This window comes from Cynoglossus semilaevis, chromosome 4, assembly GCF_000523025.1.
Source record: "Cynoglossus semilaevis isolate Cse_v1.0 chromosome 4, Cse_v1.0, whole genome shotgun sequence".
In the NCBI taxonomy this organism is placed as follows: domain Eukaryota; kingdom Metazoa; phylum Chordata; class Actinopteri; order Pleuronectiformes; family Cynoglossidae; genus Cynoglossus; species Cynoglossus semilaevis.
The window spans coordinates 4139378-4166342 of NC_024310.1; the positions used below are offsets into that span (position 1 = coordinate 4139378).

The following is a 26965-nucleotide window of genomic DNA, read 5'->3' on the forward strand; positions in this document are numbered from 1 at the left end:
CCAGCCCCATGCCTTTTCCTCCTCTGCCCCCTCCTGCTGAGGCAATGAGTTGTGGTTTAATTAACTCTGCCTTAATGGGTGCACAGCAAGACGGAAGGGGGTTGGAGGTTGCAGGTTTGCCACATATGGCACTCTGTAACGCCGCTGCCCTCCAGAGATAAGCGAGGAACGGCTCGTGTTACATGTGACAAAAAAAAAGGTCTCCTCCTGACATGCTGGCCCCGATCTACAGACGTGTACAGTGTGCGTGGATGAAGACGATGGTCCACCTTGTACGTAGAAGCCGAGGAGAGAATAGACCGAGCAGAGTGCTAATGACATGCAAGCCAGGCAGGCACATGAATTCATTCTTACAGTCTCTGCCGCCTCGCAGACAAGGTCTAACCTCATTTTATCCTTCATGTAATACGGCGAGTGTAATGTGCTGATACTCTGACTGGGGTTAAGCTTTTGATCAGGCTGTTATCCCAAACTGGCCTGGGGATGAAAAACAAAGGAGTCGCATCTGGATTTTTTGAAAAGCGCGATGACACTAAGAGCAAAGACGTTCTGCCACTGAAAGGATTTGTCACTTTTGCATTTTCCAGAGCTGACAATGATGACCTGTAAAAGGGATAAAAGCCAATGGTTCCCAAATCCTTAACCTAATTTTCCTCAACAAAATAATGTCCTCATTATGCATCTGGTACATGCTTGTTCAGGCCCATGATTGATTTTGTAGGGAGATGAGCATGGCTGTAGAAATCACAGTATAATAAAAAAGGGAGTCGTCTGAGTTTCAACTTTTAATGAGGTGAAACTGTTAATCCACACATCCCATTCCTCTCACACCAACCTGGACGTTGCTGTTATAATACAGTCTTTACCTCCGGACTGCCAGGAAAATTCAGCCACTTGTTATCTCCCACAGTGCCGTTTGCCTTCATTAAAACCACCTCCTTCTGCCTTTATCTCCGCCATGAAACTGAGCCTGTGTATGCCGGCTGCCAAAAAAAGGTCTAGGCGGAAGAGAAATTAGAGATCCTGGTGGAAAATGATTGGAGGAGAGATGTGAAGCAGCGAGGTCCGAGATCAAAGGGAGTCACCAGTAATTAGAACACACGCTGAAGAAGGCAGACGTTGGCAGAATTCAGGAGTTTTAGCTGGAAAATTACCTGTTGAGCCGTTCAAATGTGAAATGAGAGCCACGTTGCGCTGAAGTGGAGCGACTTAGAGACAAAGCTTCGCAAAGTCAGACTCACCGGTCGCACTGCTTTCCCAAGGCACTGTGACAGACGTTGAAGTGAGGAAATAATCTCACCTATTATCCGACTCCCTCTGTGTGTTTCAAGGCCCCTTTTCTCCCCCACCTGTTTGGGCGAGGATATTATTTTAAATATTCTTTTTTGCTTAAACTTTGTCACTTTTACTAATCAGAGAGACAACATTTTTCAGGCCGGGGACCTCCTGATGGAGAAGGTATTAGGTTACAGAAAAAGGTTAGGGTTCACTTGTTGGATAAATGACCTTAAAACGAGCTTGAAAGGGTGCGCATGTCTGGTAAACAAAAGTCTCATTTTCTCCATTTCCTTTGTTGGATTGCAGGTGTTCTGCATTTTAAGACATTAATATTTAAAAAATGTCATCAAGATGTCTGTCATCTTGAAGATAACAAATTTACAGACACAATATGTAAGTGAAATGTGAGGGTCTGTAGACTGGTTATTATTGTTGAGGACAATGGCTTCACCACAGTTTTGAACGTTGCAACGATCAATGTTTTCTACAAGTCATCGTCAAGATACAGAGTAACGGCTGAAATACCTTTAAAATGAGATTTCAAGTTATAGGTTTAATTTTTCCTCTTTTTATATGAATAATATATATATACGCAGTATTCCTCTTTTTATATGAATAATATATATACACAGTACATACAGTGTGTTATGCTATTTAATAATTAAATGGTTTATTTATTTTTGTAATCAAATGCAAACCATCAGACCTCCAGGTGAAATGAATGTACAGATTACAGAGAAGTTGTATAAAAATCATAATTCATTTATTCTTACATACGTTCATTAATACACACACCTGACAGTTGCTGTGCACATACTTGATGTGTTTTCTCAGCTGAGGCTGCGTGTACCAGTATTTTTATGTGTATACATTTCCGGTCTTTGTTTCGCAGGGCCACTCCGAGACGCTGGCGTGCCGTAAATGTCACCCGTCGTCAGCCGTTTGTGCAGCACATGCCCTTGTAGGAGAGAAGGAGAGTGCCGATGTTGCAGATCCCAGACTTTGATTTAGACACGAAAGGCAGACCGGCGGCAAACGCACCCAGGCGTGAAGGTAAATTCCCATAATTCACAGTTGAAAGGTTATCCAGTGGCGCGCTCCGCTCCTCCCTCATGTTAGCCACTAACAAATGTCAACTAATTGAAATAAACTCAATTCTACATGTGTGTGAGACAGAGATGGAGAGAGTTAGTAGTGTGTGTTTGCTGCTGCAGATCGTGTAAAACTGATCTACGGTGTTTGTCATGGACAGGACAAATCTGCAGCGTTGGTCTGAATCAGCACACCTTTACTCAGCCTCTTCATGAACACCACAAGGGCATTAGCTACACACACAGATATATATATAATGTAGGTTCCTCACTGGTGGCAAATGGGTGGATTACATTCCTAACAGCCCTAGCAACCAATAACTGTTAAATTATACACAAAATCCTTTTTAATATGTGTAGAAGAAGTCATTAAATTACAGTAAAGTCACGTCACAAGATACAGTGTGTTTTACATTATTGACTGAAATGATGCTTTGTCATGGTCACTTTCTAGATGTCTAAGTTTGACAAAACTGAAAAAAAAATCTTAATCACACATGGTTTCAGTATAATATAATTAATGATAATGTCTCCTCACTCTATCAATGGCTATGTCTGTGATTTTGTTGGTTGGGGAGGGGGGGGGGCGCTATGTATTGACTTGTTCAATTGTTCTCAATGACTTTGTGAAGTGAACTAGGCAGACTGTATTTGTTGAATCTTTGATTGTCTGATTTACCTACGGTCTTGGCTCAAGGTTGTTGTTTTTTGTCTTTTCCACAAACTGTTCAGTCCTATTTCTTCTTGTTAAAGTGTAACTGTAAAGTAAACTGAGCAAATCTTTAAAAATGTCCTTTGAAGATCTGTAGCTGTCGGCTCAGCGTCAATTGTTGAACATTTTAAATCATTGTTAGATACAAAAAAAGCAAAGAGTTTAAAGAAACATTCAGGACATTTCTCTGATGACTAGTTGACTTATCACGAAGGAACAGGAACAAAGGCAAGATGTTTTAGGTGTATTTCTTCTTCTTGGCCCCTCCCTTTCTCTCCTGGAGTTAAATGAATATCCACACACACACACACACACACACACACACACACAACTGAAAATATGGCATAAATTTTACATGACAGCCCCCTGCTTCATTATAGCCCATGAGTTATTAGCTAATTTGCGGCCGTGAAATTTCTAACCACTATGAGTGAACTGAGGTGTCGAGAGTTCGCTAAATGTGGTGTCTGGAATTTGATGTTTGATGGGCACCTTCTGGTGAGGAGTGTGTCTGTGTCGGTGTGTGTCAATATGACAATGGGCACCTTCTGGTGAGGAGTGTGTCAGTATGACGGGAGATATGCAAGGATGACTATATGGTGTGTTTTTTTTTTTTTTTGAAAATGCAGTGGAGCATATTTTTTGCTGCCGATGCATACAATAATTCGATTGTCTTATTATTTTTTATTTTTTTTTTTTTTGAAAATGCAGTGGACCATATTTGTTGCTGCTGATACATACGATTGTCTTATTATTTTTTTATCTATCACTTTTTATGTGGTTATATTGAATTCCATGTGTGTGTTTCTGGCAAATTTGTTTGTTGTTGCTTAAAGGCAGAGGCGCTTGAACTCGTCTTTTTGTTACTTTTGTAACGACAATATTTTTAAAACCAAGGTTTTGTTTGTTTAAATCTACTTTACACTTTATTTTGTGTTTTTATAGTTCAACAGTGGTGGGACAAATTTAGTCCCAAAACCCATCATTTTGCAGTTTGTGGCCTGGTTTTATCGAAGCTGAATCTTGTACACGTCAAGACATAAGACGTGGGTTTTTTTTTTTTCTTTTCTTTTTTTGTTGTTGTCTTTCAGCTTATCTCAGATGAACTCAGATCCAGTCAACTTGACTTGACAGGATGTTATAAGCTGCAGGATGTCTGTACAGTGGAAGAGGGACAGTACTATTAAAATGTCAGAAAAGTTGTCTAAAGTAAGTGCTTCAGCTTTTCTGGCGATGTCAATGTCAGCACCACGGACAGCACCGTATTTGCCATCCTCCCAATTCAACGAATTATACTCTCCATGTGAGCCGCACACGTTCCGTATGGATTTCATTTTAGCACCTTTTAACCGGAGGGCTTTGGGGGTGGGGGGAGGGTGGAGGCTGGAGGGGTAGCTTCAGTTCAGGGTCCATATTCACCTACCTCCAAACTCTGGTAAAAGACCCTGATGATGACAAGGTCTGTTGTTATTCTGCACATTCATTCAGATTTTGTTAAATACAGAAATTTGATTACTATGTAATTTATGTGTATATATTTATATACATATACTTGTGTGTATACATACTTATGTGAATGTATATACTGTAAATAATATATACATATATATTTAAAGGTGGGGTATAGGTGACAAAGGAACAGCACAACAACACTGTGTGTAGACCCCGTGTCCCACTGTGGGGAAAGCTTAGCAGCAGCTCAGGTCAGCGAGGTGAGGTGTGTTCAGCTCGACTGCAGCCTCGCACTGACCTCACTGCCGCCAACCTTCCAGGAAATTACAGCAGGGACTGAGACGCAACATACACTCCCTCAGCACCACACGCACATTCTCACACACACACACGTGCATTTTGAAGAGAGCAACGAAATAATTTGTCGTCGTTTTATTTTCCAAGGTCCTCTGTCCCTTTAGAAATATTACTGTATGTAATACGTTTTCTAATTGTTTTATTTGAAGTCGTTCATCCAACAACCATCACTGTCGGAGAGATGAATAACTGTCACTTTTTACCCTGTTGTAAAGACATGTCATCAACTGGCAAGTATCGTTTTAAAGCCTAAGTGTTGTGACAGCATAGAGACTCATGGCTTTATCACATTTCAGTTCATTAGTATAAAAATAAAAAATGGTTTGTTAAAGAACCATTGCTTTGTCAGTTAGTCAAACGTTGAACCGGTGGTTTTAAAACTTGCCCGTGAACAGTGAGCCGCCGCCCTGAGCCGTGGGATGAAGACGATCCGGCCGCTCACCTCTGACATGTCAGCTAAGTAACTGAGATCCTCTCACTGAGCCCTGCTGTTTTCAGCCTCACTCTGTGTGCAGCATAAAATCAAAGAACAAAGGTCATGACCTTCTGACCTCTTCCTCAAGTTTGTTTTGGTGTCGTCATCAAATACTGAGATTTGCTCTTTCAAACATCTGTTGGTGACACTATCAATGAACAGATTAGAACTTATAATATATGAGGTGAACTGGACTCAGCTGCTGCTTCCAACTTGTTGCTTTTGTTTTTTTGTTTTTTTTTTTGCTGTAACTACAGTAATTATTTCTGCATATTTTGTTCTTTCTTTCTAAATTACCCTGTTGTTTCCTTCCCGTGGTTTAGTGTTTAGCTTTTGGGCCGTAACTACAGTAATTATTTCTGCATATTTGGTTTAGTGTTAAGCTTTTGGGCCATGGTGGCAGCATGGCTTCTCAGGTCTGTGTCTGGTCAGTTGACAAAAAGAACAGACCAATATTTGTCTCACCTTCATGCACTGCTACATGCAGACCTCTAGGACTCTGGACTGAAGTCTTGTGGTGCACTTTTCATCCATTTGTTTCTAGGGTTGAAAAAAAACAACTTTCCCCTGGCAAAGTCCAAATCTCACTGTGACTCTCTTTTCTCTGCTCCACAATCCCATTTCTTATCAGTGGCTCCCATGTTGAAGAGGACGCTGGCAGCTCAGCTCTAGGGTTGGAAAAGCCTGATATTAAGAGAGAGAGAGAGAGAGAGAGAAAGATGCTGAGAAGAAAGACGGAGACGGGTCACACCTCACCCCGTCTTCTACTTTGTCTGAACCCTCTGTCCTCTCCTCTGTGTATGTCCACACATGCACGCTCTTAAACGTGCACAGTTTTCACTTTATGTAGACTGAAACATTTTGTTTTTGATAACCACACATGCACGCTCTTAAACGTGCACACTTTTTACTGTATGTTGACCAAAACATTTTATTGTTGATAACTTCACACACACACCTCAGGTCTTAGGAGCAGGTAGGGTGCAGGGGGGGGGGGTTAAGGGCGGGGGGGGTGGAGAGGATGGCTCTCCAACACGCAGTGTGATCTTACATTGTTTTGTGAAAAGCTCTGATGATGAGAACTTCATTTAGGCCGCACACGAAAAAGGAGAACTGAAGAACAAAGAGGAGAAGGAGTGTAGACTGGAGATGGAACACAGATGAAAGGAGACAAGAGGCAACATTTTAAAGAAGGATTCGAAAGAATGTGTAATGGTTATTAAAGAAAATTAGGAACTTTAATGATTGTAAGCTAGTTACAGTGTTGCCCTTTATTATAATAATTATAAGCACATTTTGTCGCTTTAAAAACATTTATTTTGCATTCATTTAAATAGGTTTTCTTTTTTCTTATGAACTGCAAGCTCAAAGAAACTGAAAATGTTACATTTTTTAGACACTAAAATTAAAAAGACATTCCCCCTTAAATAAAACGGTAAATGTTTTACAGATGGTTTTTTAATGCACTTTTTTATTAGTCTATATTATATATATTATATATATATTTTTCAGATAATTAGCAGAAAAAAAATGTCTTTAAAGGTTCAGATAATTAGCAGAAAAAAATGTCTTTAAAGACTATAGCCTGATTTAATCGGACTAATTGTTGAATCATTTGTCTTTTCTTCCCACTGTGTTTATATAAACGGCCAGTAGTGAAAGACTAAATGAACATTTAAGGAAAGGTCAGTCTCGCGTCCAATTTTGCCAAAGCACCAGTGTGCGTTGTTGTTAACTCACGTGCAAACAGATATGATCTTAAAGTGGCTGGCCCTCATCAGGTCCTAACGCTGCGGTGATGCTGGAAACAGCATCTGAAGGAGAGCGCGTCACATCTCCTCTCTCCTCTCCCCTAATTTGCATTGCATACTGAAATGCATGAACTAGGCCCATTAAGTGAGGGGCCGTGCTGTGTTTTGGTTGTAAGCAGGGGGAGGGGGGCTGTCATATCTTTTGATTTGCTTGATATGAAAACAGTGGTGGTTTGCAATCAATGGAACCTGTGGTTTATTTGGGGTGAAATGAGATTTTTTATTGGGATGTTTGCATCTCGATGCAATTTGCAAGCTTTATTGTGGCCGACCTGGGAGCATCCTTGCTTGATTTTACAGTAAATTTGTCATGGGGCCAATACAAGAGTTGAAAGTGAATATGGTTATTTATTTACATGCACAAAACAGGCACAGTTTGCAAGAGACGCTTGCGATGATTGCCTGAATGGAGATCCCAGCTGGCTGTACGCGGTGGAGCCTGGTGTGAAGGCAGCCGATGGGTACGATGAGGCAGGAGTAGGGAAGGCCTACCAGCTGCTCTGCATGTCACCGTATGCATCACGTAAATGCATTTTAGAACAGAACTAAATCATCGTTACACTTCTGGTCTGGAGAAAAGTTTGGAAAAGTATTACTGAGCTACCTGTATTTAGCATCTATAGCACGATAGCACCATTATTGTTGTCTGTAACTATAAATAACTGAGTTTGTATTTATGTTACTAACTGAAACTGTATCGCCCGCGCAGGTAAACATTTTTCATTAATTATTTTTCTAGTTATATTTTATTAAATTTAATCATTATTAGTAAAAATAGAAAGATATTCTCCATCGAAAATGAGAACCTCAAAGTCACAGGCCTTAAAGTTAAAAAAAAAAGAGAGAGAAATAATGAGAGGGGAAAAAAAAGTCTCCCCTGAGGAAACTTGCGCTCAAAACCATTCTGGCAGACCTGTGCAACTACTCCATTAAAAACCAGTTTTATGGTGTTTACTTTATTAGACAATTCACTCTTAAAACACAAAAGGAAAAAAAATGGAGGAGAGGAGTTTAACAATCTGTAAAAAGTCCAGATTTATTTTAATGCCGTGACACACTTACAGTGGATATCTCAACCCTGAGAGTCTGAGTCACTGAGGGCAGAGCATACATGAGGTACAGCTTTGTGTTTCCGTTGCCCCCCCCGGGTGTGTTGGCCACACACACACAACCACTTATTCACTATTTACAAAGAAGTGGTTAATTTGAAAACAGAGATGAAATAAACAAGTGATAGACCATTGAATTAATGAAGCACACCGAGCATGACAACATCAAGTCAAAATAATCACTCTGTGATAAAGGAGTAATTCACTTTAGTGTTATAGAATGAATGCACCTCCGGCCTCACTGAAGCCATAGCCCCCGCTATAATGTTTGTAACCAAGTTTATGGTAAATCACTGTGTTAAAATTTAATGAAAAAAAAAAACAGCCCTTAGCAATTTTATAAAGTAACCAAAACAAACTAAGCATTTGAGTCTCCTGAGTCAGTGTTGTGTTTAAGTGGTGTTCTTTTGAATATTTGTGCCCTGCGAAATCTGCAGCTTGACCTCCAAAAACCAGCTCCAGTTTAATGGATGCTGTACAGATTCTAGTTTAGCATATAGCCATACATAAAGCCCTGTTTTTAACAGATTTTATTCTCTTTTTTTTGTCGTGTCCTCAATAATCATGTCTTAAAAGACATTTTCTACATGTTCTAAGAAAACTCTTAATTCATAACTTATCGATGTGTCAGATTAAATTAAATGGTACGATTCACAGTGTGAATCTGGTGTGTAAATTGACTCGGTTAATCGCTTTCGATGTGAAACACGGTGTCAGTATTAGGTAATATTATTATTGATTATTAAATCAACCACATACAGTATTTCAGTTGCATTCTGCAGACATAAATTGGACAAATTTATCATCATTCTGTGTTTCTTTAATTGAAACCACACGCTATGTGATCTCGTGAAACTATGAAAAGTAAGAAATATAAAAAATAATAAAATGACTTGTGTTATTACTGGTTAAACGTGTAGTGAACTTGGACATTATTGTTTTGATGTAAACTTATTTAATCTTTTCCTCTTATTCCAAATGTTTTAGTCACATTAGAGATTGTGATTTGTGTAAGAAGTATTTTTGTTTTACAAGACAGTGAATAAATGTGTCGTAAAAAGGTCTGGTGATGTGTTGGCGATATCAGCACCAAGGACAGCTCCCCGACTTGCACATCTCTCCTGTCTCTATTTCTCTATCCATGGTGCTGAAATACCAAACAGCTTTTATCAACATTTTTAAAAATAAAAGTTTTCCTAATTTTTACTTGTTTGCTTTGCAAAGAGGGAATTTATCTTATCATTTTATATAATAGTTATAATAATAGAAAAAAATCCTATGCATGAAATGTTTTTCATTACATTATATTAGAAGAACAAAAAGGATTTTACTGGACACCGTGGCTAATGAGTCCAGAACAGTACAAAATCTCAGTGTTACATCCCCGTTCCTGTGATTCCAGCTGATTCACTGTGAACTTGATGAAAAATTACTACACCTCCACGCACATTAAAAACCACACACGTACAATTCATCTTTCAGCTAATCTTAATCTACTCCTGTTCGCCCGGACTTGTTTCCAATTAGAAAAGATATATATCACACATCCAGTTTTGGCTGGGTACCTGCAGAGAGACGGAAGGAGCATGGAGGCAAATGCGTGAAGGTACAGCAGGGAGTGAAATAGTCAGAATTTCAGAGAGGGAGGGAGGGAGGAAGGGAGTGAGAGAGAGAGAGAGGGAGGGAGGTGAAGAGGCATTGTAAGAAGGCTGGCTATTTCTCACTGCGGTCCATAGTGAAGTTGTCTGGCGGGAGTGTATGTGAGGCAGCCAGATGATAATGTGGAATGACACTTCTGAAATGAGAACCAGGTTGCCATGGCAAAAGTGGGGAGGGACAGTCTCTGCAGGGCCCCAAATAACACAAGCTGTAAATGATGTTTGATTAGGATTTAGATCATGGAACTGTACAGGACCACCCTTTGTTTGGCTGTTTGCTCACGCCTCAGAGGTTTTTTGTAAGGTTTGTGTCTGAGCTCCACCGTGTATAATATGTGGATGAATGTGCAGTCCAAATTTAGTATAAAAAACGACATACATTCTGCTGCTGAAAATGAGTGACTGAGAAGAAATGAACATTATTTTACGTTTAGTTTGACATACAGTGCTGCCTCCTAAAATGTGCCTCCTAGAATGAGCAATAAAACACACTTAAAACCTGTCTCATTGGCACAACCATAAAACATTTTGAATTGATTATAATAGTTTAGTATAAATAATGATAGTTTTAAGTAAAACTAAATAAAGCTTGACCTTTGACTCATTAACACGGTCAGAAGTGAGATGAGACAAACTGGCTCAGATGTGTGTATTATGGAAGGACAGTTAATTTCATTACTAGTTTTTTTAATGTGTTTGATTAAAAAACAAAAATATAAATATAATCATGTGATGTCCTATCAACCTTGGAAAGAATATTTCTGTAATATATTTGCTCTACCTTTCGTTCCCATCTCTACTGTATCTTTTCTTCTCCATTGACCCAGGATGTCTTGGACACACATTCACACATGCACACACACACACACACACAGACACAGATTTTGGTAATGTAATCCTTATCACCTCCTGTCTCCTCTCAAGCCACATTCTGTTCAATAGCCCATAATAAGAGAACGAGGTGTTGACGTCAGCTGCAAGAACATTATGATGTGTTTCTTCTTTTGTGCCTCCTTCTCTCCACTACCTATCCTACTAGGAACAAAAAAAAAAAAAAAATGAAAGTGAAATTTGTTCTCGCTTCTGTTGTCTTCTGGTGGGTTCTATTCACTGGAGAGGGAACACTCTGGTATTTGTTTACCACCCTTCATTTCTTGGGTAAGAGGAAAGCTAATAAAGATGTACCTCACTGCAAACCAAACCATAATGATCAATGTTAGAGGTTACTTTTTTTTAATTTACTTTTTACTTTTGTACCAGAGACAGGAAAAGAACTAAAGTCAGCATCAAAACTACTCCACTGGTTTTAGAACCATTTTGATTCTACATCTAATGAAGTTTGTATTATTTATACCATTAACATATTTGTAGACTGGCTGTGGCCTCACGTGACCTATTGACTCCGAAAAAAATATTCTAAATGTCCACATTAAACAAAGACCATTAACAACTTCCCCACCACTAGAGGTCATCACCATACCAGTGTCGCAGGAAGCAGACATTTCCAGAGTCCTCTGATGCAGCGTTTGTTTTACAAATGTTTCTGCACATTCTGTTTTTCCTCAGTCTTTTCTTCTCTCCTGGTATTTCCCCTTCAGTCTAGGTTGCTAATGAACTGCTTACTAAGGCTGATCTAATCAAGGCTGACTGCTCTCTGTCAGTGTCAATTATCCAGCTTATCCTCCCATCTTGTCTTTCTCTCACTCCTGCTCCTCATCTCCCTTATGCAAGGCTGGCAGGGACCAGACCCTGCTTCTCTGCTATAAATTAAAAAGTAACGCACAGGAACGGTGGAGAAGTGTGTGTGTGTGTGTCTGTGGGTCTGTGTGTGTGTCTGTGTGGGTCTTCATGCGTGTATTGGTTGGCCACAGGTTCTGCTCAGGCTTCTATATTTAAAAGAATTGATTTTTTTTCTTCCCCTTCTTATGGCTGTTACCTTTAGGGGTCGCTAGAGTAAATCTCTTGCCTTCATCTTTCCTGACTCTTTACATTAACCTTCTTCATTTCTCTCTGCACTCCATACATGGACATTCTCTGGGGTCCTCTTGTCTGGCAGCTCCATTCCCCACATCCTTTGTCTAATATATCGACTAACTCTCCTCAGTACTTGTGATCTTGAAATTGTCTGTCCAAGTCCATACTGCTCATTCTTTTACTACTTCTAAATGTAACTCTGTCACTCTCAACCAAAAACCTCATTTCAGACAACTTGTCCTTCAAATCTTTTGGCAGACCAGAATGGACTTAGGACTAAACCTGGATTTAACCTCACCTTTAAATTTGATAGTAATCTTTAAGTCATATTACGTGTCCTGCACCATCCTCAAGTACTTGTCTGCCATTCTCTATTTATACATTACAACTGTGTTCTTGAAGAAAATGCACAGTAATGCTGTGAAACTTCAGCGACACCTCTCTACCAATAATAAAATTTCATCTGTACTATTCATGAAGGTAAAAAACTATTTCCTACTTTATGGTGTAATTAATCATCATTATTCTTTTATAAATATCACATGATCGCACTTTTTTCAAAACTTTGTTAAAAATGCCTTTTTACAAAAAATAAAATGCATGTATTACTACGCAGCTTTAAATTTTCACAGGTTAATTACCTATAATTTGTTTATTTTACATGACATAAAGAGCGTATTAAACTAATGTGTCAAAGAACATTTCAGTATTTCAGTCATTTAGAAGCAAACACTTCATACCAGAAAAAATTCTCTTACTTTTTTTTTCTTAGTCCAAGTAAATTGATCTCCTTTGTAATAATCTTGTTAGACCTAAATAAAATCCTACTTTAGGATTATTGCTTGGATAAAGAATTAAGATCAGGCTAATTCCCATGTTTAGAGTGGAGACTGTGGTCAGAGTAAGCTCGGGTAAAGGTTAGTGGTCGAGATTAGACTAAAAGATTAATTTAAATTAGGTTTAGGGATTATAGGAAGTGTTAAATGGGAGGTCTCCGTAAGTGTAGTAAGAAAACACTCTGTGTGTGTGTGTGTGTGTGTGTGTGTGTGCTCACTCACCCCTGCCTGACAATATCCTCCAGCAGACAAGCAAGTCCACCTCCACCTGCCCAGCGACTGTCCAGAGAATTAAAACACATCTCTCCCTCTGTTCGCCCGCAGCCATGTTATTTAAAGTAATTAACCTTAATTTGCCCAAAAAGAGACAAATCTGTATTAGACCACTGCCTTTTAAGTGGAAGCCCAGTTGCAGACCGCCGTCCATCTCCCTCTGCTCCTAATGGGGTCTCGGCTTAATCAAAATTCAGCCATCAGATCTTGATATTGAATCATCTTTTAATTGGGAGCTACATTCTGGTTAATAGTTTTATAATTCACAGGCTCTAATAGTTTCACCACTGGGATCCGCTCCAATTTCACTCGCACATCCGATGGCTCCCACAGTTCTGAGGACCCCCGCTCGCTCGCTCACACACCAATGTAATGATGTATATGAGCATATATGTGGGGAATAATTCCCGGAACCCAATCCTCACACTCCTCTAATCTGTCATGCAGCTCTTTGTGAGGATATATTTGCTTGTTATTCCACTTAAACAAGATCCATTAAATTAGGTCAAACCCTCAAAGAAGATTGTCCGTTGCCCTTGAGACTCAGCCTCTGATGCTGTCCCAGTATATTAAGCTGCTGAGTATATTTTATTGTGATGAGGGAAACTGAAGCTGTGATGTTGAGGAAGGTCACCCACTGGTCTCAACTTTTCTGTGTCTTGTACAGTAATTGCAGCCATAGAATCAATATTGAAACGGTTTTATTACGATGATGTAACCCTACAAAAATGGTTACATAAACAACAGGCATATATTTACTTGAAACACCTTTGACTTCCAATATTTGTTTTCACTAAGACAAAACTATTAATGGCTTGAAATGTAAAAAAAAAAGCCAAATATGACACGTTTGCATTTTATACCAAACAGTTTGAAGATCAGTCAAACACACTGGGACGTGCCGTCATGTTTCACAATACTCCGCCGTTACGCTGATGATACCTTGCTTCACTTACCACATATTGACCCATTGCAAGATTTCAGAATGTTAGGTAAACTGAGAGGCTACTACAGTTCTGCAGTTCAGTCTTTTTTTAAGTAATTTTAAGTAATTAACATGAAAATATTCATGTTGTTCATTTTATTTTGCTTTTATTTGTTCTGTAGCAATTAAAAAGTAGGTTCCTCAGTTTCAGTTTTAGTGACCTGACGTTGTAACAGCAATTCTTATGGTTCAGTCTTTAAAAGAAACTCAATATACCGTAGTGCCTGCAGTGTCAAAGTATCTCGAAATATGGACGTGAAATTTTTTCAAAAAAGACGTTTCACCTCTCATCCAAGAGGCTTCTTCAGTTCTGGTGGTGGGGGAGTACAGCAAATATATACTCCGTGTGTGACAAAGAATAAAGCTACTACTGGATGAGAGGCAAAACGTCTTCTTTGAGAAAATTTCACATCCAGTTGTCTTCAACCTTGACCATGACCTGGATGACTGAGAATCTTCATAGACATATATCGCAGTATATCGTATCATTGCCCATGTATTGTGTTACGTATCCCTAGATTCTTGCCAATACACCCATTATATATATTGAATGTTTACATTCTCTAGAATAATATTCCAGTACCATATGCACACAGTACTGGAGGTACTCGGTGAGTACTGTTGTATCCATAGAGGTTGACATTAGCCATGTTAATTTGCTCAATGTACATTTGATATTTGTTAAGACGTGTGGGTACGTGGGACCCTTTTTTCTGTAAAGACTAGACCTTTATATGTATAAGTAGACACAAGGTCTTTTTATTGTTATTATAATTATTTTAAATGCGCTGTTTTTTTTTGTTCAGGCTGTAATTACATGAATGGAGAGCAAAGGGTTGCAAAAACATTTGCGCTGTCAAAGGATTGGGCATTGGAAGAAGCTTCATGTTTCTTTAGCCTGTATTGGTCCAGGGGTCGATAGAGCAAGGTGAGGAGGGATATATGCAGCTGGGTGAGAGAGAGAGAGAGAGGGGGGGTGCAAGGGGGGAGCGGGGCACACCTTTGTTGTCCTTTTTCTATTCTTCTTCTATTCTCTCTCCAGTTGGCTGATTTGCTATTGATTGGAGAGATTCCAGCTCCAATACTCCATCTCCAGGGCTGAGGCTCAAGGCTGGGTCACAACAAGTGATCAAACGTATTCATGTACTTGTTTATAGAACGTGTGTGTATGCAGATAGACACAAACACACACACAGTGACATTTTTGACTTGTGCAACAGATGGACGAAGATGTGGATGAATGCCACTCGTATCAGCTTTCACTTCACCATTATTTATGGGAATTTTGAGTATGCGAGACATGAGTTCTTGATAATAGGAGCCCATGAGGATGATGACACCCTGATGTCACAGTAAAACCCTGTGTATAAGTGTATTTTTAAAACTGATGAGTGTAATTGAAGAAACGTTGTTGTCAGGGTGAAGTTACATACTGAGCCCCTCCATCCATCCAACCATCCATCCAACCATCCATCCATCTATCCACGGACACATACACATGTATATATGTCCATATAAAGTATATGTGTGTTTTATATATGCACAGACTTGCATGCGTACTCACAGCATGCTGTCAGTATATATGCTGTGTAGTAATCTCTTACAGTGAGAAGGAGAGACTCATTGGAGGGTGGAAATGAGGTTTTCAGTCCTTCTCTCTCCTCTGTTTCCCCCTCAGCCTCTGTAGCCGCTTCTCCTCTTTATTCAGTCGTACTGATGAAACCCCTGTTTGCAAAGTATATGAGGTACCGTGCGTCTTTTTTTTTTTAAATCCTGCTGTTGTTTTTCCGTAGTTTTTTTTTTTTTTTTTTTAAAGAGACCCTGTGCTGCCCCCTAAAGAGTTAACTGCTGTGGCTTTTCATTTACAAACATCTTGAGATTTTGCAGATATGCACAGTAAGGTGACACAATAGTCTCCCTCTCATGTTCTATCCCTCTCCCTGCATCCCTCCCTCTTAGCTCCCCAGTCCTCCAGGCCTACCCCAACGTCCCATTCATGCATTAGAATAGTTCACAGGGGCGCTCGCCGCTTCACAGGTAATAATAAGTCTCGTTCCAAACGCTGCCTTTCACATGGAGGTTCCTCTTGAATAGCCTGCACAAAGTGAGAACATGTAGCGGTTTTGAATGGTGTCCTGGGTCCACCATGTCATTCGCAGAAAGCCCTCCCTCTCCCCGTGGTGCTCTAAGTGGTACAAGGACACAAAGAAATATCACGTAGAAACGAATCTCAGCAATGTTCAACTTTTTTTATTGAAAAATGGAGATTGGATTATACTAAAATGGGTCTTGATTTTTTTATTTTACATATTTCAAATTTTCCTTTAAAAACTGAACAAAACTATTGAGTTATGCGTATATTTTTTCCATGTAATTTGTCCATATACACTGAATTCCAGTAACTCCTTCTTTCTTGTTCATAATTTCGTCTGTGCAAAGCATTTGAACAAAAAAGTTTAAATTGTGCGATGACACTCTTGTTGACACAGCTAAAAGTGGTTGATGCAGAGATTCTGACTGAAGCTTCAACATGTATCCATGTTTGCTCTCTTTCTGCTGATTAGGCTGACTGTTCCAGGTCAAAGTGCTGTAAACTCAGTGGCTGAGCTGCATTCACTGTATAAAAGAGCTGAAAGGCAAACTTGGCTCATGCAGTGAAAGAGTGGTCAAAGCTCTTGCCTCACAGGGAGAAGATCACAGGTTAGGGTGGCAGTGGTAGTTGATTGTCTCTCTGTATGGAGATGGTACACTCTCCCTGGTTGTGCTTTGTTTTTTCTTAGGGAACTGGAAATGGACCCTGAATTGACTGGCAGACTATCCTGAGTTTACTCCGTCTATAACAAACTGGACGTGCTCTATGACTTAAACTTAAGCAGTTTTTAAAAATAAATTAGTACCACAGAGTTTATATATATATAAAATGTATACATGAAACAAAGATTAAAACATGACTAAAGTCAAATACAAGTCAGAACAGGACTATTGTGGAGTTTTTAATAGACTTGTTGAACTAAAACTGTAGCTCGACTTCACCAAACAGAATGACTGTCCTCACCTGTCAGCGGGGTTTATTTTTTGTAAAGGTTGTGCTTCTAAAGTAAAGTCCAAGACCAACAACATTTTAAATTAAACTGTAGGGGAAAAGCGGTTGTGATGTTTTAGGTGATGCAAGGTGAGGGGAGCAAAAAATAAAATAAAATAAAAACTACTACTATCTGTACGGAGGATGATCCTCACACTTGTTTTCCTGTAAAAACATTTGCTGCTTAAAGGTATAAACACGCATGCACACACTGATGTCCACAGGGCTGCGGCGTGACAGACCAGACAAGCACTTTGTCTCCGTTCCTTCATCTCTCTTTCTATCTCCTGTCTGCTGAGTGTCCTCCATCTATTCATTTCCTTCATCAGGCAGCCATCTCTCACTCTGTCTCGCTCACCTTCAGCCGGCTACGCCGTTCCCACCTCCCTCTTTCTTTGCCCCTCTTCTTTTTCTTTGTATCGAGTGGTGAGCGCTGACAGCTCTGGCAGAGACAAAGTGCTGATGCTGGGCTTAAAAGTGACCGCCCCTGTCCTGCAGCCACACAGCTGGTGAGCCAGAGATCCATCACCCCGTGGCATACATACAGCCGCGCGGAGACAGAGGGAGGACGGATGGAAGGATGAGGAGAGAAAGTGAGAGAGGGCAGGTGGGAGGAGAGTAATTGGAAGACTGACAACAACACATTCTGCAAGTCAAGGACTCCCTGATCACCGCAGTGTGTCAACGGGGATTTAGTACAGTACATTTCCTGCAAAGGAATTGAGGAGTGAGCAACGTGGAGCTGGACTATTAATTAGCATTGATCCCGTACCATACAGCTGCCTCATATTTATGAATGTGTCACATTATTTGCATTGGTATTGATCAATATAAATGCAAATAGCACAATATGAATATAAACTCTGATAAATTATCAGCATGTCGATACAAAATTTCTATGGTAAAAACGATATAAACCTGACGGAAAGAAGTAGACACAGTAGAAGGCACAACTTTACAGCATTTCAGTTATTTATCTATTAATCTAATTATCTTATCTAATTTCCATTCTTTCATGATTCCAAAAGTTGAAAATTCATTTCTAAATTATTTATTCAAATTCAGCCTTAGTTTGGACGTCGAGGCTTTAAAGTTAACTCACCTGTCTCTTAAAGATATTGACAATGACTTTAAAAGTCTAATCTTACTGACAGAACAGGCAGGAAATGTTTGTTTACAAAGTGGGCCTCAGTCCAATGGACCTGGGTCACTCCACCTGGGCTCCGGTTTCAAATTAGATTCCAGATCTTCATGGGTGTCTTTACTGGTTAGATGAAAGTGTCATGCGCTCAACAGAGTGATTTCAAACTGTCGTCGGAACAAAGTTTTAACAGCAAAAGTTCTAAATGTGATCACGAAGCCCAAATCTACTTTGATTTTCTGCAAGTCAGCCGTCCGTCTAGTGAAACCAAGGAGCGGACATTATGTCGACACTAACCTGCCAACATGACTTGGTTCCAGTCCAATATCTGAATTAAAGAATGTAGTAAATCTGATGCAGTGGGCAGGGCTGCAGATACACTCAACCACAAAGACTCAGCCCCACATGAAACTATCCACAAACCTAACGATTTAGGCTCTTTATTTATAGTATTGTTTACAGCAGATGTGAGTTAAGACGATCGGTGCAGTCGCATGGAAAGGGGCTAAAGATCCTGTGTCAAAGGGAGGGGATTCGAAGGAGAGCGGGAGGAAGAGGTGGCAGTGATGGTGTTAAAGGAAAACGGAGGAATAGGGTTGCTGTGTGGGGGTCGACCAAATGGGTGCTGGCTGGATTGTCTCCAGGATAGAAGGGGTGGAGCATTAATCATTATTGGCGCACACCTTCGTCCCCGACGCAGCCTGACGGCCCTTCCACCCCTGACATAAATCATCATTCCCCCACAATAGATCCCCTCTCTTAGCCATGCCAGGGAAAAAACGTGTGCTAGTTGTATTGATTTTTCCTTTTTCTCCTTTTGCCTTCCTTGTCTCCTCCCCACCTACACCCCAACACCACATATAGCCCCATTATTTCCCCCCCTCCGTCCCCCGCCACCATCAACGCCACCCGCCACACGTCTGCAGTGCTGTGTCATTATGAAACATAACTGATCTGAAATTCATAGAATACTAAATAAAGTTTACGAGGGCAGTCAACTGTATGTGCCCCCACGTGCGCTCCCTCCCAGTGCACGAGAAGTGAGCACACGTCTGGGGAATAAACAGAAGAGAGAGAAAAAAGAAAAAAAAACTAATGATATAAAAATTACAAAGCATGCACAGTGCTATTATACTTCTATTGATTTGTTTTTGAAGCACACCTTGGCTTTGAAGAGTCGCTTGAAGAGATTAGAAATGGCCTAGAAAAGGAGGTGGAGGGAGAGGTGGGGGTGGGTGTTCAGGAGTGAAAAATAATATGAGAAATTTGGGGGATTAGAAGGAGGAGCGGAAGGAGATGATGACATTGGCAAGGTGTGAGGTTAAAGTAAGTCAGCGCACACTAAGAGAGACATAATGCTCTCTTTATACGATGGATAACAGTAGTCATGTGATAAGTCATGTAAGTCGGCCCCTTCCAGTCGTACTCCACTAAATAAATCTGTGGAGCCTTGAGAGGAGAGAAAAACAATTGAAATAGAAATTTATCTTTCAAAGACATTTCGTTTCTGTCTCTCTCTCTCTCTCTGTGTGTGTGTGTGTGTGAATCCAGTGCAGCCATTATTGGTCTAGACGACAGTATTTCATAGCTTTTTTTTTTTAGAAGTATAAATGAATCGTGGTGTCAGAAATATTCAGCCCTTACTAACAATATATAAAAAAGATCGGGCCAAAACTCGTGTCATTTCAACAACTGTATCTCTCTGTTCTACAGTAATTCTATCTCTGAGTTCCTGTTATGTTCAAATACTGTCCAATAAATACAGGCATAACAAACAAAAAAAAAAAAAGAAGAAAAGTACCACATTGGGCTTTAGAGAATTAATTTTCCAGTAATGCTGTAAATTAGGACAGTAGCTCTGCTCATTTTTCTGTTCTTTTAGTTGACATTTTATATATCTGGCACATCATACATTAAACCTAATTTATATTTTGAGTTTTTATATTTGTGTTTCGCTCGAGATTTGTTAATAAAATGATAGCCTATAGGTTAGCCCACTGTGTTGATGTGGTGATGGAGGACAGGTGGGTGGTTGACAGGTGGGACTCTGAGAGCAGGAAAGAGAGACTGAGTGGATATTGGTGGCAGGAGTGGGATTCTCAACCTGGCCGGCGTTAGAGTCTGGAGTTGAAGGGATATTAATGTAAAACGGAGGGGACAAGTGTGCTCCTGTCCAATTATGCTGCACCCTGTCACTGCCAACCAGGGTGCAAACAACAGGAGGAAAGGATTAATTGCCTTGGACTCTGCCCCCACTACAGGCCCAATTATGGCAACATATTGGCTCCCAGTGCTTGTGCAACCACTGCTGTGCGGGGAGATTGTGTGAAATTTTCGGCATGGTCGTCAAAGGTCAGAATGAGGGGAGGCGTTTGAGATAAAGAGCTGGACTGTGGATAGAAATTGTAAGTGTAGAAGTGAGTGCTCTTCACTCGGTGTCCGGCACGGTGAGGGTGGAAAGTAAATGGTCAGATAACCTGGAAACGTTTCTGAAGAACATGGAGGGAATGAAAAAATGTGTCTGTCTGTCTGTCTGTCCATCCATCTATATCACTCCCTCTGTTCTACAGCGACTTTTTGCCGCTGCATCATATTGTTTTCTTAGCAGTCAAGTTTTTGTGAACTTTTATTCCAAATATATTTTTGCTAAAAAGGCACAGAAAATCTGCCGTGCTGCGAAATTCCTACATTCCCACTCATACTTTGTGAGCAGTTATTGATGGCACTGTTAAAATACAGGCCTGCCGTAGGAGTGTCATGAAGACCATGGTGTTATTTTGTACTGTGAATAAAGGGAATACCATATATTGCATTTCTAAATCAAAGCATCAAGATAAAAGTTAAAACAATATGTGAACAAATAAAAAGTGGCGTGAGTCGCAGGCCTTTTGGTTATGTGCTGGGAGGTTCGATAGCCAAACAGATAGAACCACTGAGACATTGATTTTTTTTTTTTTTAGTCTTGGAATACAGTATTGAGCCAAAAGAAAGTACTGAGTAGTTTCTAATCAGGGACGGAAATGGGACTGGAGTTACTGATGGTCTCTTATGCATACAGGAGGCACTCGGAGACCGCACAAAGTGCATTGGAGCCAGCGCCCTGATGGATGCCCACTTCATGAATTTTGAATTAAATTGGCCCTTGATGAATTTGAAATGTGGTACCTCTGTTCCAAAGCAATAGGAATCCAATAAAAAGCTGGTGCCATACAAATAAAGCTATACATTCCCCAAGACCATGGAATGACCCTCAGGTGGGGAAAAAAATGACTGCAGCACAGGGAAGCAGCGGCGGAGAAAGCCTAGAAGAGAAGATGGGAAAAAAGGTCCTGATATCAGCGTGGCAGAGAGAGGCGGCGACAGATAGAAAGGCTGTGATATGAAGAAGACGAAGCAGTGGAAGAGCCGGCGAGATAGAGAGAGTCTTAAATGAAGGTGGAAGGGGATTTCGCAGAGGGGTGTCGAGGGGGTGTCAGGTCTGGGTTCTAGCACATTAGCCCTGTCCTTTTGAGTGGAAGGGAACATATTGGTCAGAGCCAATCCCCACATGGGGCTCGGACTGCCTGGAGCTCATCAGTGAGACATGCCAGGGCCTGGAGTGAATCAGAAGCCCCCGTCCTAAGGCCCCCCCGATTCCCCTAGAGGAGGCAGACACAGCCACTCAGATCAGTCCGTGTTCCACAGAGCTGTCTGTCTCTGCCTCACCAGCACGAGAAGAGCAGCGTCACTCTGCCAGTTCTTACGCTAATTACAGCTGATTGTTTTGTTTGTAGTCCGGTGCCGTCGTATTGACTCTTCAACAGTGATGTTGTATAATTACCATTTAGAAACAATTCTAACAACAAAAGCTAGAAGAAAAAAAAAACCAAAACAACATTCCTACAAATGACAGAAAACATGTTTTTCTGAACAGTCAGTCAAATCACAGCCGTAGATGTTTGTGGTTCACAACAGTTTTTAATTGTAACTAATCCAAATTATTCAAAAGTAACTCAAAATTTAGCTTCATATAGTTCTTGGATTTTAGTCATCATTCGCCATTTTGACGGTGGCTTGCAGAATATGTCCGGAGTTTCTATCAAAACTTCAGTGAAACCGTTCACCCCTCAACAGTGATAATCAGTTCACAGTCTCTCACCATCCTTTTGACAATTGTGTCAGTCAGCTTGTCAGCTGCCGACGTGTTTACTGCCTGGTGAGACCAGTCAGAAAGAAAGCCATGCTTGTGACCTGACGTTAGAGCCTGAGTCAGAAAGAAAGCCATGCTTGTGACCCGACGTCAGAGCCTTGATGAGGTCTGGGTGTTGCACTGATGAGGTCTGGGTGTCGAGGTGGTATTTTAAGCTTGAGGTTCTCCAGTGGAATAAAACATTTCTCCGTAGAGTTCATGTCATTCATGCATGAAAAATGTGTTAAAGTTTAGTTCTTGACTATTTTAAATTGAGTGGATCGATTCATTTTAAGTACGCGTTCATTTTGAGAGGTAGATTTTTTTTACAGCGTTCATTTTGAGAGGTAGATTTTTTTTTTTTTTACAAAATCAGAATAGAAGTGCCTACCTGGGGTATGTGGTGCTGTCTTTCAATCCAGTCAATTTTCATTTTAACCAAATTTTTAACAACAAGGTTGAAGCAAAGTGGAAAAAGTACATCTCAGCTGCCGTCAGTGTTTATTTTGCTCTCTCTGGATTTAGACAAATGCCAAGTAACAGTGGTTCCATTCAAAACTTCTTGCCAGTAAAATTATGATCTAAAATTCAATTTATTACTTAGTTACCTGAGTAAACAGGGCTAATATAACTTTCTCACTATTTAGCCATATAGAATTTATAACCAGGCTTTGACAGTAGGCAACAAAAAAAGGATATTTTAAAATATATGATGTGTAATTCCCATAATAATCCATCGGCTGTTGTTGGAGTTAGAAAGTAAATGTATATATTTTTCTGTTTTGGGGTCAAGGTCTGTGTAAAGTACAGCTCTTTTGCACCTGCAGTTCAGTGACTAAGCATCTCCCTCCTTCACACTCACTCCCCTTCTCTCCCACCAGCATATGCGTTCTCTAATATGAATAATGTTTCTCCTCCAAGTCCCCCCTGTAATAAATGGAGTGCCATTTCGCACAATGGCAAAGTCAGGCCTGTATTGATTAACTCTCATCATCGACTCACAACGCCCGCTTCCTTGATTTATGATTGTCTGTTATTTTTACATTAGCTGTCAAATTCATCTTGTCTCCCCACAGCAAGGGTCGAAAATCCGCAAACAGTAAACACCCGGCACCCTGTGCTTCTCGTCAGCCCACGTCCCCCACCAACCCCGATCTCCACCCACGGGAATAAGCTGTGTTTGGTTAAATACAGCTCCACGTGGCAGATAGAAATGTGTTGAGGCAGGTTTTGCAGCAGCGTCAGGAATAGGAGCTTTAATGTTGAGCTGTCAGCGGATGATAGAGCAAGACATAATATATGGCTTTTTATATTTAATGTTTAGTGTATATAAATATCAAGACTGCGTGATTGTTTAAAATTCAGTTGATAGGACAACATTTGTGCCAAGGTAGAACTTTATGCTTGTCTCAGATTCCCAGCACTAAGATTTCCATTTTACAATTTTTTTTATGACCTTTTCATTTTCACTCTTTTATTTTGAAAAGAAAAGGTATTTTTCATTTTCACTCTTTTATTTTGAAAAAAGGCTATAATAGTGTGTTGGAATTAATTATTTTAATTATTTTTTTATTTTAAAAATGACAAATAAACTATAACTTACTCTTTAGTAGAGTTAAACTTTACAATGAGCCTTGGTTAATAAATACAAAAGAGTTAATAATAATTTGTCATGAAATTTATGTGAACATGTAATAGGTTTTATTGTAACATTTAAAATTGGTCTCCACCAAAGCTAAGCTAGGCTAGGCTAGGCTAACCATACTTACAACTTTCTTCTTTGGATTTTACTTGCCGCTGTGCATTCCATAAGCTACATTACTGCCATCTGGTGGGTCTATTTCAAACTGGAAATATTACCATCCAGAATAGTTGAAAAGTACTGATACACCAAATAAACTAAGGACTTGCATAATATTTGCAGCTAAAACATTTTCAGTGGGAAACAAATAGCTTCTAAAATACAAATTAAATATGTACTGACTTTGATAAAAACAGGGCTGTGAGTTTTTTGAGTTTGTCAAATAAAGTTTTACTGAAATATCAGAAAGTAGCTGTGATTCCTGCGTCTGCACAGTCTGAATGTTCAGTGTTCTTTAAACAGCCCTGAATTAGCATATGTATTGGCGCCGTTCTAAAGGCAGTCTCAAATTAGCATATTCCAGGATTGAATTTTGGCGGATGGCGAACTCATGCAAGACAATATGTTTATCACTCAGAGATAAGAGCGCAAACCTTCAATCGCAGCTCTGCAATTTGACCTGAAATTTCCCAAGACGCAGAACCTTAAAATGACTTGAATAATGTTTCACTGATGGATTTTTTTTTTCCCGTCCCTTTTTTTTCCTACTTTGGTTAAAAATGACAAGCAGATGGACAGTTAGTGTATGAGATATCAGTGCTTTTCTTGTCTATTTGGTATCAAAATTGGACACCGGGGGCAGCCTGGTGATCAGCTATCAGTTTAAACACAGTGTCTGCCTCTGTCAATTTAGAGAGCTGCTATTTTGCCCTTCAACCCCCAACTACCACCTCCCAGAGGAACTTGATGTGGCAAATGTTAAGGTACAGCAGGTCTAAGTTAAGGGACCATCTTTTCCTCCATGCCTCCCCTCCCTCCTTCCTCCTCCCCCACACCTTTCCTTCCAGATTGGCAGCATTTCAACCTGGGAGAAAGAAGTGATAATAAATGCCGTGCTGAGGAGAGTGGTGTTCAGGTAAAAGCCAGTCTCCGGCTCTAATGGTGGAGCTGTCTGGTCTCTCGGACCCACCGGCACAGGGGTTCATTGAGATTCCATTAGAGGCTGTGGGGAGGGATTTCATTGCAGCCTTCTTTTCGTTTGCCTGACACTCACACGGGGATCATTGTAAATTGGCTCTGTCATAGCAGACAATTTTTGAGATGTGAAGTAAATTAAACATGTAATCACACAGGAAGTGCTGCCGTAGGTTCCCAACACTTGACTCCTGTCGCACGCGGCCGCGGGCATCACACCGGCTCCTTTTCATTCCTCGTTACCCTCCTATCTTTACTCCCATCTCCTCATTGTTAAATTACACTGTGATTTGCCTTGCTGCCACCAGGCAGAGATGATGTGCTGACCTCTGACGCCGCCATCAGGCCTCAGCAGCAGACACAAACTCTTGTGATGTCTGAAATACTATGAAGCCAAAGACCTAACTTTGTGACATTTACATCGCTGTCTTTTTTCTTTTTTTTAGAGCAAAAAAAAAATCACATAAAAATGTATCTGAAACACATTAGTCTGACTTTTTCCAGCCCAAAACAAAAGTCAGTATGTATTATGAAGATAAATTGGAAAAAAAAAAAAGATTTTTCAACTCAGGCAAAATTCAAAAAAAAAAGAAGATTTTTCAACTCAGGCAAAATACATCCAGTTTATTCACCCAATCAAATTCTACTTCTTACCTAATATTCAACAACTTAGATACTCAGATAATTTAACCCAGTTTTTACAAAAACTAAAACCTTTTTGACATTGATAAGAAAATTAAAATAAATAACAAATAGATACCAATACATCTTAATGCTTTGAAAAACTAAAATAAACAATGATAATGGTGAAATAACCATGAAAATACCCATCAGCCATCATGTTGACCTATGGGATTTACGCACTTTTTTTCTTCTATTCTTACTCCTTGATAAAACTTGACCCAAAACTTCCATTATTTCTCTTAAAACCTGTCCTCCGTGCTACGGCCTCTTGCGCCCCAGTCTTTTTCTGATTAAGCCGTTGTATGTTGTCTGTTCCCATTCCTAAGTTGCAGCTGAAGGCCCCGAGAAGTGCTGCTGGCGTGTGCACAATCGGGGTAGCGGCTGAGTGGAGGAAACAGCGAGGACCGAGCAGCGTAGGCTGAAAAATTAGACCCCTGCCTTGTAATTCAGTGGCGGGAGCTGATATCATCAGGCTGTGGTCGGATATCAGGCAGGTAATACCACCCACTGACTGTAATCGCTAATGAAGCTTCTATTGAGTTTATAATGCGCTAAATGATGCAGACTCCCACTCCAGATAAACATGTCCCAAATAAACGATTTAGGAGGTAATTGCACTCTGCCAGTGGCTTGTTAATAGAGTTGGGCTCTGATGAAAGGGTTAACTCTTTTTCTGAAGCATCCTCTCACTGGCTCATTGCACTCTCATTTCTACGGAGATCTCAGCATTCCCTTGGTTATCAGTGTACTTAGAAAGAAAACCTAATTAGACAAAAAGGCCCTTTTTTTCCCTCATTCTCTAATTAGGTCCTTAACATAATTAGCAGGTGATGTTAATAACCCTCTTTTAAAACCTATTAAAAGGCTGTTTGGGAGCAAGTGGTGGAGAGGAGTTGGCCTGTGGGCAGTCAGGCGGCCCCCTTGGAGGGCCCCGGTGAGGACATCCAGGCATGTAGGGAGTACGGTTCATCAGGACCGGAGTGTCGCGGCGCAGGACACCGGCCTCTGTGGAGCGTCGTTCGGGGACTCGTGTCACCCGCGTAGTGTAGAAGCATGAGCTTGGAGGAGCCTTATCAGGTCTATTACACATCATGTGAAACACT

At 40.3% G+C, this 26965-nt stretch overlaps 1 long non-coding RNA gene across 5 annotated transcripts in view; it reads left to right on the forward strand.

The window, feature by feature from the left end:
* Window positions 1-26965, forward strand: part of LOC103377736 (uncharacterized) — an 85651-nt gene that overhangs the window by 22870 nt on the left and 35816 nt on the right. For 3 of the 5 annotated variants that reach the window (XR_003049597.1, XR_003049596.1, XR_003049595.1), the window contains exon 3: window positions 2171-2331. This is a non-coding gene — a long non-coding RNA (uncharacterized LOC103377736). Of the gene's footprint in view, window positions 1-2170; window positions 2332-21292; window positions 22159-23478; window positions 23853-26965 lie in introns of those variants that run through there. The other 2 variants (XR_521440.3, XR_001759942.2) reach the window with 2 other exon arrangements.